We start from the raw sequence: 6,646 nt of genomic DNA, 5'->3' as shown, positions 1-6,646 counted from the left end.
GGGTCGAGTATACTCACAGCGAAATCGGTGAACCTCGTAGATAGAATCCGAATCTTGAACCACACAACCATTAGAATGATTAGTGAGTTGGCTCAAGCTCCGTTTCTACCGGTTTGAAGGCATTGAGTGTAAAAGAGTTGAAAGAAAGTTGGAAATCTTCCTTTCAATCCTTTACATCATGTAAATGTTTAGATCTTTCACAGATCTTAGCTTATTTATGTGGAAATCGGTTAGATCCGAGCTATTCATGGTAGATTAAGGCCAAAACATGATGTTTTTGAAGAACACCATGATGACATCATCCTAGAATGCCTAGATCTCGATGATTTCACGGTTAGAAATCAAGATTTGAAAGATAGAAAGGTGTAGGAGCACGTTTTGATCAAGAAAGTACAAGATTTAGGATGAAAACTTACCGAAATTGGAAGAAATCTGAGAAAAGGTGAGGAGCACGAGCTGGTCGGTCAGAGAGTTTCCAAAAGTGGAAAGAATGACAATGACAACCCTATTTATAGGCTCCAAAAGAGGAAAGGGCTGGCCGATCGGCCAGGCATCCCGATCGGACAGCCTGCTCGATCGGTCAGTCCGTCCGATAGGCTGGGCTGTTCGATCGGCTGACAGCCTGATCGATCCACAGCCTGGTTCGAGTGTTCGGTGCGATAATTTTCGATATTTCGGTTTCGATTGAAGATGATACGAGTACGATAGAGTTTTCTATTCAAATTACTTTCAGTCCCAACTACTATATCTAACATACAATCACCTATATTTCACCCTATCCTTATGTTACCATTCGTCGTAATTCGATTTCGATTGCATTTGACTTGAGTTTCGAGTTTTGATTCGAGTTTCGATTGATTCAATTGATCACCACACAAAACATAAAGTAAACACGCACAGGTAACACATAAGGCACACACACGTATAACAACAACCAAAGTCCGCGTAATTCGAGATTCGGGTTCGATGAGGGTTAGATCGGTTTGATTACTGATTAGTTAATTTTATCGCATTGTTACTTCCTATTATTCACATTCGTAAATCGGTTCACGTCGGTAAGACATTTGATTACTCCGGTTCATTCTGACTAATCAACACTTTGACTTTGACTTTGACATTCGGAAACACGAAAACACGGGGTGTTACAGCCTCCCCTTGTTTAGGGGATTTCGTCCCGAAATTAGGCTGAACGCTGCACAGCACCGTGAATTATCAATTTAACGCTCCAGATCTTTATTTGAACAACTGTTGGTACTTGGCCTTCATGTCGCTTTCGAGTTCCCAAGTGAACTCCGCGCCACGTTTGCCTTCCCATCGGACTTTCACGATAGGGATGCGCGAGCGCCTGAGTTGCTTGGTTTGGCGATCCATGATTTCGACATGCTTTTCCACGAAGTGTAACGTTTCGTTGACCTGAAGATCGTCGAGGGGTACAATCAGATCATGATCAGCTAGGCATTTTCAGAGGTTCGACACATGGAAAGTTGGGTAGACGTTACTAAGTTCCTCCGGTAGTTCGAGTCTGTAGGAGACTTTTCCGATCCTTTCCAAGATCTTAAAAGGTCCAACATATCGAGGCGCTAGTTTCCCTTTCTTGCCGAATCTGACCACACCCTTCCAAGGTGACACCTTTAGGAGTACGTAGTCGCCAACGTTAAATTCAAGGGGCTTGCGTCTTCTATCGGCGTAACTTTTCTGTCTATCCCTGGCTTTCGACAAGTTATCTCGAATCTGGAGGATTTTTTCAGTCGTTTCTTGTAATAACTCGGGACCGGTTAATTGCGAATGACAGATCTCGTGCCATACAATAGGCGAACGACATCTTCTTCCATATAAAGCCTCGAATGGTGCCATTTGTATGCTGGCATGATAACTGTTGTTGTACGAGAATTCGACTAACGGTAGGTATTTGTTCCAACTACCTCCAAAGTCTATGACACACGCGCGGAGCATGTCTTCAAGAGTACGGATCGTTCCTTCAGTCTGTCCGTCAGTTTGAGGATGGAATGCAGTACTCAGGTTAAGCGACGTACCAAGGGCCGCTTGAAACGTTTCCCACAATCGCGAAGTAAACCGGGCATCACGGCCTGAAATGATATCATGAGGCGTACCATGATTACAAATGATCTCGTCGATGTAGATTCGAGCTAGTCGTTCTACCTTGTAGTCTTCCCGTATTGGCAAAAAGTGGGCTGATTTGGTCAGACGATGAACTATAACCCAAATGCTGTCGTGACCTGATGGCGTGGGCGGGAGTTTGGTTATGAAATCCATAGCTATACTCTCCCACTTCCATATGGGGATTGGAGGTTGTTCGAGTAAGCCAGAAGGTCGTTGATGTTCAGCCTTGACTCTTGCACAAGTCAGGCAACTTCCAACATAGAGAGCGATATCCCGTTTCATACCCGGCCACCAGTACTTGTAACGGAGATCCTGGTACATTTTATCGGCACCGAGATGAATAGAATACCGGGATTTGTGGGCTTCGTTCATTATAATCTTTCGCAAATCGGTCCGCTTAGGGATCCAAATTCGGTCCAGATAGTAGAATATCCCATCTGCTTTGCTTACAAGCTGAGCTCCATCGTGATAGTTTCTCTTTTTCTTCCAGGTGCGCTCGTTAAAACAGGCATGCTAGGCTTCGCGGATGAGTGCCTCGAGATCATGCTGGGCTTGGGTATTGCGAATACTGAGCAAATAACTCCGTCTGCTGAGTGCGTCGGCTACAACATTTGCCTTGCCTGGTTGATAACGAATCTCACAGTCATAATCGTTAAGAAGTTCTACCCATCGGCGTTGACGCATGTTAACTTCTTTCTGATTAAAGATGTGTTGTAAACTCCTGTGATCGGTGAAGATCGTACACTTGGTACCATACAGGTAGTGTCGCCAAATCTTCAATTCAAAAATAACTGCGCCTAGCTCGAGATTGTGGGTTGTATAGTTCTTCTCGTGGATTTTGAGCTGACGAGATGCGTAAGCTATAACCTTGTCCCGTTGCATGAGAACACAGCCAAGACCAAGGTTGGAAGCATCACAATAGACAATGAAATCGTTGTTTCCGTCTGGCAATGTGAGAACAGGAGCATTGCAGAGCTTGCGCTTAAGGGTTTGAAAAGCAGATTCTTGTTCAGTTCCCCAAACAAAAGACATGTCTTTATGAGTAAGAGCGGTAAGCGGCACAACGATCTTAGAGAATCCTTCTATAAATCGTCGATAATAGCCCGCTAGTCTGAGAAAAGAACGAACTTCAGACGGGTTCTTTGGCGTAATCCAGCTTTTAACTGCTTCAATCTTCGCGGGATCGACATGAATACCCTGACTATTCACGATGTGACCCAGAAACTGAACCTCCTCCAGTCAGAATTCGCACTTGGAGAACTTGGCATAGAGTTGGTTCCCCTGGAGTAACTCGAGAACCAAACGTAGATGTTGCGCGTGTTCGACTTTCGACTTGGAATAAATCAAGACATCGTCGATGAACACGATGACGAAACGGTCAAGGTAAGGTTTACACACGCGATTCATCAGATCCATAAAAACCGTGGGCGCGTTGGTTAGACCAAAAGGCATAACAACGAACTCGTAGTGGCTGTAGCGAGTGCGAAAGGCGGTTTTGGGTATATCTTCCTCTTGTATGCGTAACTGATGATAACCTGAACGTAGATTGATCTTCGAGAAACACGATGCACCTTGTAGCTGATCAAACAAATCGTCTATTCGAGGTAGGGGATAACGGTTCTTGATGGTCAGCTTATTCAATTCCCGATAGTCGATGCACATCCTGAACGACCCATCCTTCTTTTGACGAAAAGGACTGGTGCGCCCCAAGGAGAGGTGCTCGGGTGAATAAAGCCTTTTTCAAGTAACTCCTAGAGTTGGTTTGAGAGTTCCCTCATTTCGGATGGCGCGAGTCGATAAGGGGCTTTGGCAACAGGGTTAGCTCCAGGAATAAGGTCGATACGAAAGTCGACATCATGACTTGGCGGTAGTCCGGGAAGGTCATCAGGGAACACCTGAGGAAATTCACGAACCACTGGGACGTCTTTGACTTCAACCTTCTTTTTCTTTTCCTTCTCCGCTACTACAATGTTGGCCAAGAAAGCTCTGTATTCCTTGCGGAGATACTTGTTAGCTTAGATGCACGACATGAGCTTGAGACCTTTCGAAGCTGTTTCACCGTACACACATAAGAGATCACCATTTGCGAGCGAGAATCAAATCATCTTTTCAAAACACACAACTTCAACATGGTTTTCGCGAAGAAAGTCCATGCCTACTATGACGTCAAAACTTCCGAGTTGCATCGGAATAAGGTCAATTGGGAAGAGGTGATTGTTGAGCTCGAGGGTACAATCACGAAGAACAGAGTTAACTGCGACGGTTCTTCCAGTAGCAACTTCGACTTCGAATGACGAGGGGAGATAAGAACGCTTACGACTAAGGAGCTTCTCGAATTCAAACGACACAAAGCAGTTATCGGCTCCAGTATCAAACAAACATGATGCATAAATACCATTCACAAGGAACGTACCATTAACCACGTTGTTGTCAGCCTGGGCTTATCGGGCGTTGATGTTAAAGGTTCTGGCACGGGCTGCTTGCTGTTGCTGCTGAGGCTGCTGCTGTTGCTGCGGCTGTTGGGGTTCTTGCTTCACAACCCGATTCGGGCACATGTTTGCAAAGTGGTTAGGGTCACCACATGCAAAGCAGACTCGAGCATTGACCACGGGTGCTTGAGCTGCAGGTTGGCCTTGAGGGGCTGGGAGTAGAGCTTGATGAGCGGCGGCTTGAACTGGGGCTTGACGGGGACCATAGCGACAATTCGCAGTGAAATGCCCGTAGAGGTTGCAGTGGGCGCAGAAACGACAGGCGATTCCACCGGATGATGGTATGAGCATGTCGGGCAGAGCGGGTGGGGACCCGTGTAAGCGCGCTTGGCGAACGACGCATTGATCACTGGAGCTTGTCGATGGTGGGACTGCTGCTGAGCCTGTACGGCTTGTAGAGGAGCAGCTGTTGTTGTCACAGCACAGTTCTTGTTGTTGTTGTGCTTCTTCTTTCTTCTTGATGACTTGGAGGGTTGAGCAGTGGTGGTGTCGACGGTCGATGCGGTGGTGGCTTGGTGCAGAGACTTGGTATGCTTATCCCAAAAACCAGACTTTACCCGCTTGTCATTGATCTCAGCGGCAAGCAGGTAGGTCTCTTCAATCGATGATGGGTTGGCAGCATGAACGAAATCAGCAACACAATCGGGTAGAGCTCGAATATACTTCTTGATGGCCATGTCTGGCGTCTTGACTTGATCGGGATAAATGATGCTGAGTTGTTTAAAGCGTGCAGTCAAAGCAGCGTTATCTCCATCCTTCTGCTTAATGTTCCAAAACTCGTCCTCCAGCTTTTGGCGTTCATGGGGAGGGCAGAATTCGTCCATCATGATGGCCTTCAGCTCCTTCCATGTCAGCTCATAAGCTGCATCATTCCCGCGCTTGTTTCGTTCGGCCGTCCACCAGTCTAGAGCTCGGGACTGGAAGACGCCTGTAGCATTGAGGGTGCGGGGATTTTCTGGACAGCCGCTTTGGCGCAGAGTGACTTCGATAGAATCGAACCATTGAAACATAGTTGTTGGACCATCTTCTCCGGTGAATTCCTTTGGTCCGCATGCCTTGAACTGTTTAAAGCTGAAACCAGTCTTGTTGGTATCTTTAGGAGCATCGATTCGCGACACCTCAGACGATTTGCTGGCGTTTTCAAAGACATCGCTCTCAGCTTTTGCCACACTCTTGGCAATGATAGTAGCGAGACGCCTGTCTCTCTTCTCTTGGCGGGTAAGTGGGGTTCAGTGTCCAGATGACGACATGGTCTGTAATAGACATCGTCGTAGGTCTCAGACACAACAATCGAATCTCACCTCACACGTCTACTACTTACTAAAGCTTAGAATCACGTCGAATCACGCATCACATAATCATATAAACACAAATTCACAGATTCTCATAATCACAGAAGCACAGAAGCACATAGAGCACAGATTCACAGAAGCACATAGAGCACAGAATCACGGAAGCACATAAGCACAGAACCACAGATTCAGTTAATTTCACGTAATTCTCTTATCCGCACACAGTAGCACATACAGTATCCTGACTGCATCTAAGTGTTGCGAGTTATTCGAATATAGCGACCGCGAATAGCATATCGAGTAGTATAGTTTTATAGCATGTCGAGAATAGTATAGCGTATAACATAGCATAGTATCATCTGAGTTCGTAATGACTTGTTAGCGTTTTGAGGTAGAAGAGAAATGCGAAGCGTGTGTGTTGATCGAAGTGTTAACAAAAATCGAGTGAACATCAAAATTAAACACATAAACAGGTAAGCACACATAAAACACGTAAAATTGACGAATCATCAGAGTCGGCGGTTGCGAGCTCGGAATCAAAACACATAAAATCGAGAAATAGATTGTCTGCGGCTACTAGACATCGACTACCCAAAGCGATTCGTCTATTCGCAGTAGACTTGTCGTCGCTTTTTGACTTTCGGGATCACGCTTCTGCCTCGATTCTTTGGGCATTCAACGCGTATTCCCTAGGTCATACTTGTGAGTTCAGGTCGTTGGAGTCCGTCGAGGCTTTGGCGAGCT

This window comes from Helianthus annuus, chromosome 14 (genome assembly GCF_002127325.2).
Source record: "Helianthus annuus cultivar XRQ/B chromosome 14, HanXRQr2.0-SUNRISE, whole genome shotgun sequence".
NCBI lineage: Eukaryota > Viridiplantae > Streptophyta > Magnoliopsida > Asterales > Asteraceae > Helianthus > Helianthus annuus.
This window is presented reverse-complemented; position numbering follows the sequence as displayed.